General features: G+C 42.0%; 1 protein-coding gene across 7 annotated transcripts in view; it reads left to right on the top strand.

Moving 5' to 3' along the window:
- MYH10 (myosin heavy chain 10) overlaps positions 1-12,639 on the top strand; it is a 144,219-nt gene that overhangs the window by 39,413 nt on the left and 92,167 nt on the right. The gene's annotated exons all lie outside the window — the stretch shown is intronic.

Below are 12,639 nucleotides of genomic sequence, written 5' to 3' on the forward strand. Positions count from 1 at the left end.
CTTTTCCAACATTGCTTGTTTTGTAATCCAGTCAAATGCAGTAGCAGATCTATCATCACTAACCTTTTTGCCTTTTGAATCTTGGATCCAAGAGATCTGCAGCAGCATGAATTGAATGGCAACAGAGTTCTTCCAGTCTGTTAATAGAGTCTTTCACTTTTCTTTCTTCTGTACTTGTAAATAGAGATGCACTTAGACTCTCAAAAACAATTGATTTTATCTGGGCCATTTGGTAAGGAATGTCTGACAAAAGTGCACTGTTTGATTCAGATGCAGTGATTGCTGAAGAAATTGGCTTTAATCTTCAGGGAATTCTGCAGCTGAACCCAGAAGACATCCTCATCAAGTAGAGTGTTCCTTATACTTATGGGTATTTCAAGCTCCTCAATTATTACGGTTTCTTATACAGCTTCTTTGTTTTTTTTAGTAAACTTCCAAATGAGATCACTACTCCTAGTTTTACTACAGGATTTGAGTGTCACTGTTTTACTCTTTGCATTTATTTCCTCCTGCTTCTTAAAGACTAGCTACAATATAAGTAGCTTTTACATGTTTTACAACTACTTTTGCTCTTCTATAGATCTGTTACAAAGTGTCCAACTGCATAATGTCACTAAGAAGCAAGTTTAGCCCATGGGATGCACATCCTGTTTCAGTAATATGCGGATATTTATCCATTATGATCTCCCATTCTGCTGTCACGTTTAATTGTCAGTCAGCAAAGCAAATACTTTACCACTCCCAATCTTCTGTAGGACTTCACATATTTTACTATTCATATACTCTGTAGTATGCTTGTTTTCTTTTGTTTCAATGCTTCTGTAAAAAACAAACAAACAAACTGGTTGAGGTGTTATCACAAAGTTTGATTCCTTCTTCCTGCACATTTGTCCATCCATCTGTAAATACTGCAAGACACAGTGCCTCATTGATTTTTTTTTTTTTTCTTGCACAGATTGCATCATACAATTGCAAGAATCACTGGTGCCTCCCAAGATTGGGGGGGGCACCATGGCGGCAAAAGGGGACCGTCTGCAGCCTGTATTGGGGGGGGGGGGGTGAATGGGGACTGCCTGCAGCTGCTGGCAGCGGTTGGGGGGGAGGGGGGCCACTTCAGCGGTGGCCAATCTCAGGGAGGAGGCTGTACCCCGCTCTACGGCTCGCCTGTGCACGTTCGTATTCTGCCTCATTTTCTTTAAAGACTTGCTCAAAGAATGTCTGCCGGGCAACCAGTATGATGGTCTTAGTAACTTAAAAGCTTCCTGACAGTATGCACTTTCAGTTCTTGACAATGGCGTCCCAGAAGAATATATTGCTCTTGCAAAAGCTTGATCAATTTTTTCCTGATCTTCATGTGTCGTCTTATCTACAAATGAAGCTATTGAGAGTCTTTTGTCTACTGTTGGTTGCAATATTTGATTACTTGAGGATGTTGATTGGGCAACCTTTTGTGAAGCTGATCTTACAGAATAAGCAGCAGCAATAGGAGGACTTCTGAATTGAGAACATTGGAAAGAGCTGCTTGCACTTTCATCATCATCATCATCATCATCATGATCTACCTCCATCTCGCTTATACCCGTGAAGGAGTTTTTAATGTCTGCAGGACACTTCTTACATACAAGGATGTGTTTGGTCATCCTAGTAGCATTTGGAAATGCATATTCACAATATTTACAAATCACATTTTTTATTTTTTTTTTCTCAGAATAACTTGCAGTGTGGAAATGCTTCCATATGCTAGAAGTTGGTCGCACCATTTTGCTAAGGGAGAAAAAAAGAAGAATGTTATTTAGTGGCTAGCTTGTGTGTGTTTATGTATATGTAAACACTAAGCTACAGCATGTAGAAATTTAATAGTGGATGGAGGAGAGGCCTTCTCGGAGTTAACTGAACAACTTCCCTGCCCTGCAGACCTCACCTCACTGCTAACGTTGGGTGATTTGTCACAAAACATCAGATTAGTAGTAATTCAATTATGAATTACCTAGGTTATAAAAATATACTAATGCAGCTAAAATATAGCTTAATATACTGAATTCAGAGAAATTTAAACTCTTACTTTTCAATAAAGAAGTATGCTTTCTTTCAGCTCCTTTGTGCTGCTTCTGTACTTCTGTGGATCTCAAGGTCACAGGGCCAGGAGGAGGCAGGTTCCTTTCAGCTTCAAAACCTTTAGAATTGCTCTGTCTCCTCTTCTGAGGCTTTTGAGCAAGCAGGGCAATAAGCTCCTTGTTTCAACTTCTACAGGAACAAATGGATGCTGCTGCCAGTGTCCCCTCCCAGTCCTTTGAGGCCTAGTCAGGAGGACAGGAGCAGATCTGCCAACCTCTAGATCAAAAGTCAACAATAGCGGAAGTCCACGAGCAAAGAAGGCTCTGAATCCTTCTTTCTTCCTCTTGTGAAAATAGCAGTACCTCCTAGGGGCAGAAGTGTATCTTGCTCTTGAATTGGAGAGTTGTACTGTACTGCTTGTCCTCGGTGTACAGGAATTGTAATGAGCTGATGCTGTAGATGGTCTTATATAAGTCTTCTTATTACCTAGTTATTAGAAAACATTTTGGGGGAGTAAAGGATAGCAAAATATGAACACCTTGTCTTTAAACATATTATTCATCATTCTAAAAGAAAATATTTCATTAGTTTGTTTTTGTTTGGTTTGTTTTTTTTAACGTTTCCCCAAATTTCCAATTTTTTTGGAGAAAAACAGTCCTCGGGGGGTAGCAGCGGTTTTTTTCCAAATTTTTCTGGGGGGTTTTCTGGGCCTTCCCATCTCTAGGTCTTCTAATAAATTTCTCAAAAATACCTACTTAACTCCTGACAATGCATTTCCCACCGTTAGTGGGGAAGGGTTGACCCATCGGGAGGAGCTACATGGGAGTTCATGTAAAATTGTGCCATGCAGACTCCATGTGAAGTTTGCCTTTGCTTTACTTGGTCTTGCCTGTGACTTTTTTTGTGTTTCACCTTACTGTTGAGGACTGAGGAATGAGATTGTTGGTTAAGCGCTAAGCTAGCACAACGTTCCCAGTTGATTTGCTCTCCCTCTCTAGAAGAGGCTTTCACTGCCTCTGGTATTGGGGCAGAGGCTAGTGTAGAACTTGCTCTCTGGATAACCCGAGTCTGGAGGAGGTATGTTTGAGTGTGGAAAAGATCATTACAGTAAAAATGTAAGGCTCTCTGAGCCCTTTTGGGAAGGGTGGCACGTAAGTCAGATAGACAATTTGATGAATAGTCATCTGTCAGGTATAGTTCTTTGCTTATTTGTCTGAGGCCTATGTACTGCCTTCTTCATTATGTCCCACTTTGATCCCTAAGGGCAGCAAAGAGCAGCTTCCCACAAATTTCATGTGTGCCAATTTCACTTGGCTAAAAGGTAGGAGCTTCTTCTTGATGGAAGCTTTTCTGCTCTGGAATTTCCTCCCTGTTGTAGTAAGCCTGAGCCTGGACATTTTCTGAAAGCACTGTAAGATCTCTTTTATTTGTGCAGGTATTTAGCAAGCAAGGTTCTGTTGGGGTATTATTTGTGAAGTTTTCAATTCATGTAATAGTTATGTATTATTGTTGTTAAATTAACATACTTTAGAAGTTATTTTCATTTGTACTGTATACTGCCTGAGTTTATTCCAAGATTTAGTAATATACCAGTAGGCACATGGCTAGTAGCTAAACAATAAGGAGCAAAGAGAGGTAGTTAGCCATGTTAGTCTGAAGTCAGGCAGAAGGCAGAGTAGAGATGTACCTTAACTGAATCAGATGCATAAGCTTTCATGAGCAAGAGCTCACTTCATCAGATGCTACAGCGAACAAGAGCTACTTGGGCCTATACTAGTGGTTTGCTAAGTGTACTCTAAAGTGTATCAGAGGTGTACTTGGTAGCCGTGTTGGCCCAAGACAAAAAGACATATAAAAAAAAATGGGAACTCTTGGTTCCAAAATGATACCTTTATTAGACCAACTGGAAAATGGTAAGAAAATTGTCCTTTTCTGCAAGCTTTCAGGATCAAAGTCCCTTTGTCAGGCTCTGGGAAAAGTTTAGATGGTAAAAAGTCCCCATAGGTAGGAAATAAACTTCATTTTTGCACAGAGGGAGCTGAAGATGGAAGGCCTGAGGTCCCTCTGGGTCCATGAGTGTGTCTTTGTGATCTGTGTTGAGTAGCTGTTTTGGACTTTAAACTTCATTACAGAGCAACAAGGAAGTTTTTTTGTTTGTTTGTGTTTTACCTCCCTGCCTGCCATCTGACACCTCCAGGGAAGGAATTCTACCTGATCAACACATCAGAGCTACTAATAAAAGGTATCATTTTGGAACCAAGAGTTCTAGTTTTTTGTATCTCCTAAAGTGTATTTTTTTTTCCCCCTGAAAAATGTATTTTTAAAACTTAATAAAAACAAGTTTTCTTATTTAAGAGCTTTCTTTCAGTATCCTAATATAAAGGTTAATTTTTCCAAAGTCTGGCAAACTGTTAAAGCTTCTGTAATAATGCCCATTAATCTTAAATATTTTAAGAACCTACTTGTTACATTAGATTTCTTCTGAAGGAAAAGGAAACCTGGGGTAGGGGTAGGGGCACTCAGGGTAGGGAGGACAATCTGCACATGAATTTGGGGGTAGATGTATGGAGAAGTATGCATGCATGCAGGGAAGTGTTGGTAGTAAGAGAGAAGAAAATAACTCTTATATATGTTGATTGCTTAATTCCACTCCGCCCCCCCCCACCTTGCCCTTTGCTCCTGCCTTTGAATATATTTATGAAAGCTGTTTAGTGTGGGGGAGTATAAAACTTTCATATTTTGAAATATTAGAAGTCTCATGTTATACTTTCTCAGGTTTTATGCTAACATGATTTCTAATGAAAGGAAATGCCTAGATGATGTTTGAAATCAAATTAATTATCAGTACGTATCAGTTACTTAAGATACAATGCATTACAGGCAGGATGTAATTTCTCCAAATTAAGCATTAGATTTAAGCAATTTGAAATAAAGGCTGAAGCCAAAAAAAGATCCAAATATATTAAAATATGGAAATGCAGTTCAGCCATTCTACTTCATTTGAAATTTTACTCTAAAATCCTAATTACAGATGTTTATCATGTAGTGCCATTTATATGCACAATAAATTTGGATGATTTTCTCTCTCTTAACAGATTAAGGTAATAAGGCCATCTCTTGGATTTTTGGAATGAAAAAGATGATGCATAACAGGATTTGTTTTCTCCTCTACATTTTGTTACAAGATATACCCTTTGGTCTCTCCATGTTCTCTTGAGATGATATTTTTCTGAACTGATGCTGAGAGATAGTAATAGAAAGTATTAATGGCTTGATCTGCTTGTGAAGTGTGGAAGAGTGATAAAATTGTACAGCTGACCAGAAAGACTTAATTAGTACTTAACTTCAGGGTAAAAATAAACCTTCTGATCAGTTTGTTTGGACTCCTGAAGACTTGTTAGACCTACTCAGTGGGCAAGTCTACATGTGCATATTAACACGGCTTATTAAATTCTGGCGCAGTTTGCACTGGAGTTTATTGCTCCTGGGCACAGCATTTAACATGTGCACATGGGACTACAGCATGTTGAGCCAGGATGGTGCAGCCCCACTTGGCAGAGGTTCTGGCGGGGTCAGCCTGCTCTGACTCAGTTCAGCGTATTGCAGAGGAGCTGGCTAGGGCAGAGTGCTTCAGTGTGGGGCTAGCTGGCAAGCACCTGCTGAAGCACCTTTGTGCTTCAGCCAGCCCTGTCAGCATCTACACATGCGTTGCAGCGGAGTAAGTAAGTCTGTCATAGGATAGTATTTGTATCTGGTGATAATACTAATCTATGGTGGAGTTAATTAGTTTACTCTAACCTGATAGCTCCACGCATGTAAACTGGCTACACTTTACTGCAGAGCTAATTGGGCAATTCCACAATAATAATTTTGTGTGGGTGCATTATCACCATTTTTATTCAGACTTTTATCTGTATAAATAAGCTTATTGACTTGTTAATACCAGCTATGTAGTGCATCACCTCATGTACGTGTGCACAAAATGATAATTTATAAAAGGCCTCAGAAGAGAATATATATTCTGAATATATTGTTGGCATTTTGAAAAGTGTGTGTGTATGTGTGTGTAAAATTGCATTTGATTTTTGTTTTTCATATGATCTCCAAGGGGGAAAAAAAATTGTGAGCTTTTTTTTTTCCTTTTTTCCTCACTTGAAGAAAGTCCATCAATGCATAATTTTAAGTATGATAAAGTAAAGCCTTTGGGTGAATTGCATTGAGAAGTTGTCAAAGATAACAAAAAACAACCTAATGCCAGGGAAAGATGTCTTCATGATGGAAATTTGAGACTGTCTAGTACCTCAGTCTTAAATATTTTAGCCACTATTCTCTTCACAAAGCAGAAGTAATTTCTTTTATTTCTCTGAGGAAAGTCTAGGTGCAAAGCGACTGGGCAGTCTAAATGCCCACTTGAATCTCACTGTAACTTTTACATTTTAGCAATGTAGTCAATTTCTAGACCAAATAAAGTTGTGCTGCATATTATTAGGAAACTGAAGATGACTTTTAAGTAGGTAATGAACAAGATTGGAAACAGTTATAGATGCTCTTTAATGCATAGAGGTCAACATTGATACAAAGTAGATCTTGGCTCTCAAGTCTGCATTCTGTTATAGTGGAACTGGTTTTTCTTAGACCAGTTTGACTTGCATTGTCTGGTCTTGGATTTCCAAGCTAGTTACCAGAGGTTAAACATTCTTGGTATTAAAACAAATATTAGATGAGTCTACAGCAAAATCTTAAAATCATACCAGTGTATTGGAATTTGACAGAATTGGGGCACTTTCGGTCAAGGAAGAGAAGGTGTAGTAACTCCCCTTTTAAAATAGTTTGTCTGTATTGGTGATATGTTGTTGAAAGCATAATGAAGTGATAATCTATCAAGAATTAAAAATATTGAAAAATGTTCAGTATTGAGCAATAATACTTATTGATTGGATCTGACTTCAGAACAGTAGTTTATACTGAATAATTAACCGAAAAGGGATTTATCTTATTTAAAGGTATGTAATTTTTAGACTTAATAGGTTTAATAAAAATAATTAGCAAAGTTGTAGAACAAGAGATATGGAAATGACTGCAACTGTGAATCCTATGCTGAAATCCTTTGTAAATATAATAAGCTTGTTCACTGTAATCTGGATCTTTTCTCAATGAATAACAAATATTGATAGAAAAAAGAAATAGGCTATTGAGATGTCTGTGCAATAGTAAATAAAACTAAATACTTGAAGGTGAACTGTTCATATATGTTGTTTAGGAACTTTTTCTTCCTCTTGGGGAAGAAGAAAATGTTATAGGGGCAGAACGCATCACTGTTAAGTTAGTTTGAAATGCATTTTGTTTTATTGACATAGCTGGGTTATTTTTTTTTTATCTGTAATTAACCACAAGAGCTGTATGATAAACTTTGACTGGAGTTTGACTGGCTGGCTTTGCTTCATGGTAGAATGATTCACTGCCAGTTAACTGGAGTTAGTTGGCAAATGGATCAAGGGCACTGATCCTGTTAACTTGTAAAAGATTTTGCATATGTTAGAGCAAGGAATAGGGCTGAGCTTTTCTATTTAAAACTAAAGGGAAAAAGCAGGTATGCAAAGAAATATCAGGAGCCTCTTCTGGTCTTGCTTGGAATTCCTTTTGATGTCACTGTTGTCTGGAATATAGCTTAAAGTACAAACTTTGAAGAGCAAAATAGCTAAAGATGTGTCTATAAATGGAAAATAGAACAAAACTAAACCATGGGTTTACCGAAGGTAAAAGGTGCCACATTCCCTTGACTACTTTCCTTAATTAGAGAACGGACTTTAAACCAGTGATTCTCAATCAAGGTGCTGTGGCTGGTTGCTACCAGATCCTTTGAAGGGTACCCCAAGATGTGAGAAGATAAACAAGGTTTGTGGAGATAAGCATATAAGCTCAAGTTCATCCCTTCCTGGCTGACTTCATCCCTGCCCGGCCCCCCCCGGCCCTTCCCTGGCTCCTCTGCAAGGAGGTGAGCACTGTAATACATTAACTAGTTTTTGGAATTGAGCGTCACTCAATTCACAGAGTGTCTAGAGTACAAAAAGGGTAGAGAACTGCTTTTCTAGATCAGGAGTGTCAAACTCCATCAGGCCTCGTAGGCTGGATGAATAAAGCATGGCCAGACCATGGGGCTGGGCTTGGTCCACATACTGGTGCAGCTGGGGGTGGGTGCCATGTGCAGCATGTCATGGACTGGCCTGGAGGAGGTGCTGTTTGCAGCATACAGGTCAACCCTGAGTCCCATGGGAAATGCTGTGGGCTGGGTGATAGGGCTCTGAGGGCTATGTCTTTGGCACCCATGTTCTGGACAAAAGAAAGGTGGGCATGTGTTGTCTATTGGGGCTTCCTGAAAACATTATGGTGCCAACTATAAGCTGGCGAAGATTTGGGATGAATAGAAGAAGTCTCGGGTGCATAAAGAACTGGCTAAAGAAAAGACAGCATTGGGAAATACTTGAAAGGGATAGTGTTAAACTGGAGGGATGTTACTAACATTGTTGCACAAAGATCAGTTTTTTTTAAGACTTTACTATTTTCATGAATAGCCTTGGCACAAAGAGTGGGTGTATGATGATGAAACTTACTATTTTAACACAAAATTGGGAGTAGTTAGCCATGTTTAGTCTGAAGGTGGGCAGAACGTGGCTGTGAGCAGGGTGGATTAATTTCAATCAAGTCTATTTAAATTACTGGTTTGCTGATTTAAATCATAATTTTAATCAAAACCCCGATTTAAATCAACTTTTTTAAATCAACTTTCCCATTTTGCAGGGGGGGGGGGAACAAGACTGTGGAGCTTATTGCTCTGCAGTTTATTCTTCCTGGGAAGCTCCTGGGCACATGTTTGCACATGTGCCCAGATCAGAGCATGTTGAGCTGGGTTGCAGCAGCCCAGAGGTGCTCTGACCTGGTTCAGTGTGCTGCAGATGGGCTAGCCAGGGCACAAGGATGCTTCAATGCAAGGCTAGCTGGCAGTGCCTCTATTATGGGTGTAGAATCATAAATAGTAATAACTTGAGAGCTGAGCTTGGGCAGAGAGAATGAAACAGGAGCATGATACCATCCAGGTATACTCCTGATCAAGTATATAATGGTGTTGGAGTCAGGCCAAGCTTCAACACTTGTGATGACTTCGTTGATCCTTTGCATCCAATAGTATAGACCAGGGGCAGGCAATTATCTCAGGTGGAGGGCTGCTTAATGAGTTTTGGTGAACTGTCATGGGCTGCATGGGTAGCCCTGCCCCTTGAGAGTTGCCCTGCCCCCAGTCACCATCTTAGGACTGGAAGTTCCACTCCTGACCTTTGCTACTGGAAGTCCCTCCACTTGCCCCCAGAAATACTTGTTTGGTGGGGGGGGTTGCCATCTTAGAACCAGAAAAAAACAAAAACAAATCACACACTAAAAGTCAAACATTTGCTATAACATATTTTAACTGTATTACAAAAAATATATTTTGTCCTGATTTGTGTTTTGCATACTGTATATAGAAGTGATTGCATAATAACTCAAAAATATATTCTTAGTCTTGTATATTATGTGGGGGGGGGGTTGCAGTGTGTCGGGGGGGCATAGGGTATATTGGGGGTTGTGTATATGTGGGGGCAGGGTGTGGGAATGTGGTGTTTTGTGGGCTATGAAGGAAGGTGGGAGGGTGTGGCCTCCCCCTGCCCTCCCCTCCCCTTATGGTACAGCAGTAACAGATAGAGGTGCTCAGGGCATTTGTGCCCAGAGCAGCCACTGATGCCTAGTGGGGCATAGCTCTAACCAGTGCTGCACATTGCAGTGAGGGGCACAGTCTCTGCCAGGCAGTTTTTTATTGCTGGCACTCCCTGCCACGCACACACAGCCCCTGCACTCATGCAGCATGGGAGGGAAGCCCTGGGCACCGGAGCTGGCTGCCTTTTCCATCAGTGTTGTGTGGCATGGGAGGAAAGCCCCAGGCACCTTCCCCTGGGGAGCAAGGCAGCTGGCTCCAGCACCTTGGGCTTCCCTCCCACGCTGCAATTAAAGACCACCCAGTCAGAGGCTGCACCCCTCACTTCAGTGTGGAGCGGTGACCCTGCCAGGCACAAGCACCACTGCCTGCTGGAGCTGTGTGCCATGGGGGTTGTAGGGGGTGGGGTCCCCACACCCTCCCTCACACCCACACACTGCCCACCCAAGCTTCACATTCCCACTGTCCCCTGGGCGTGGGCTCCATGCTGTCACCAGCCCCACGCTCTGCACTCCTGCCCTGCTGCAGCTCCACTCTGCCCCTACCACTTCCCTACTTGCTTCCTAGAAGCAGGGGAAGGGAAGGTCCCCAGGGCCTGCAGCAGCAGTGGCAACAGCCTTGTGGAAGCTGCCTGCTGGCTGGGCCCTTCCACCCACAAGGGTGGCTGTGAGGCACTAACATGTACATCTCCCCCAACATACCTTGTTGCACCTCGCTGTGTCTGGGAGGGGGGATGCACATGAATGCCTCACTCCCGCCCTTGTGGGTGGAAGGGCTGGGCAGGGTACAATTTGGTGGGTGCTGTGGGCTGGATCTGGCTCACAGACCATATTTTGCCTGCCCCTGGTATAGACCTTGCATCCCTTGCAAGCCCCTAATGCATGAAATTCATGAAATTTTGAGACCTATTTTTAACACTTGACCTCAAATTTAAATGTTTTCCCCTTCATTCTTACGTAGAAGAAAATCAGCTTTAACAAACAGTCTGGAGTTAAGAGGTTCACTGACTGAACCTGTTAATTTTAATACCTTTATACTAAACTTATACCTTGGCCTGTGCTGTATTAAATTCAGATTTCATTATAGTATCAAAGGGTGATAATGCGATCAAAGGGTGAAATAGTATCCTTTGTCCTTTTTAAAGGCATAGGGAAAAGCTTCTTTATGGTAGGGGTGACCAGAATCTGGAATAGACTTCCCAAGAAGACGGTGCAGTCCTCAACCTTGGAAGTCTTCAAGAGGAGACTAGACAGACACCTTGCTGGAATCATTTGATCTCAGCAGTATTCCTGCCGAAAGCAGGGGAGTTGGACTCGATCTTTCAAGGTCCCTTCCAACCCTTAATTTCTATGATACGATATGTATGAAAACAAACCTTTTGTTTCAAGGTCATCATGTTGCAATTCCATCTTTTAGGAGGATCAGTGCACAACTCTTGGCTCTGAGGTGGGTGGTGGTGGTTGTTGTTTTTTTAATGCAAACTAAATGAAGATTGACTTTTTCAGTGGAATCTATTCTTTGTCTGTGGTGTGTGCATATGATTTTTATTACTTAAAATAGCACAGTTTTTCCTATTCTGGGGCTTTGCAGACTTCTGTGCCAGTTATTCAGTGATGGTTAGGTGTGTGACTAAAAGTCAGAGAGGTGATTCTGCCAGGTGCAGTTTTATTTGAATGAGATGGTGAAGTCCCTGAAAGGGCTGGCCCTTGAGGATCCTTTAACTGAAATGCCAGGAAAAGCTTTCACATATATGAAGCAAATATTTTGATACATGGTCCTAACTTAAGAACTGGTGTAACTGGTCTGTTGGATGATTAGAGGTACACCAATATATTGGTCCATATTGGATTGGCACTGATAAAAGGAAAATTTAACGTTTTTGGCAATCAGCTTTTTTTGGCCAGTGTAGCCAATAATGTCACCATTTAAATGCCTCATGCATGCACGTACCCGGAGCATGCACATAGCCAGGATTGCAGCCTGGCAGCTTAGAGATCAATGTCTGGCTGGTAAGTCTGTGAGGGAAGGGAGGGAGGCAGATCTAAGCCCATACAGTGAGGAAGGGAGTGGGGGTGAGGCAGGTGCTGCCCAGGCAGGGTGGGGCACAGGGTAGAGCCATGGGCAGCTCGTGGGGAGCTGCCACTGCGCCCACCCCTGGGGGAGGCATAGGGGAGCATATGCCCCTTGGATTTGTGCATGGAGCAAGGGTAGGCTTTGGGCCACAGGCTGCACTGGCCTCTTCCCAGCAGGGGACAGTGCTGGGGCTGTGCTCAGGGTGGGTTGGGGCTGTGCTGAGAGTGGGAGCTTTGGGGTGGGCTATAGGCACCCCAGAATTCCTTGTAGCCCTCAGCCCCCAATCCACAGTGGGCAGCCTGCCCTCACCCCACACAACCGTGGGGCATATGCCCCCCAAACAAGCTGCCCACAGCTGTCCCCCAGCCTCACTCCCTTCCTCATCATGGGAGCCTCAGTTTCTCCAACCCCACCCCAGTTTACCAGCCTGACGTTACTCTCCAAGTTGCCAAATGTTTATTGGCTATTGGATCAGTATTGGTGGATATGCCTGGTTAATAATCGGCCATTGGTATCAACCAAAAAAAAATCTTTATTTGTGTACCCCTAGTTACAATATGTAAAGATGCTATAGTTTGGAAGCATCTTGTACAGAATATTGCACAGTGTTAATAAAAGGCAACAAGGCTTTTAGAGATCTTGAGCACAATAGCAGGTGCTGAGCAGCCTTGAATTGCAGAATTCAGTTCTGTTAATTTTTTTTGGGGGGGTGCAGCTTCTTCTGTTTGAAAACTGAACTCAGTTAAAAATTACACTTGCAGTTTTCA

Source organism: Alligator mississippiensis, chromosome 8 (assembly GCF_030867095.1).
Source record: "Alligator mississippiensis isolate rAllMis1 chromosome 8, rAllMis1, whole genome shotgun sequence".
Lineage (NCBI taxonomy): Eukaryota > Metazoa > Chordata > Crocodylia > Alligatoridae > Alligator > Alligator mississippiensis.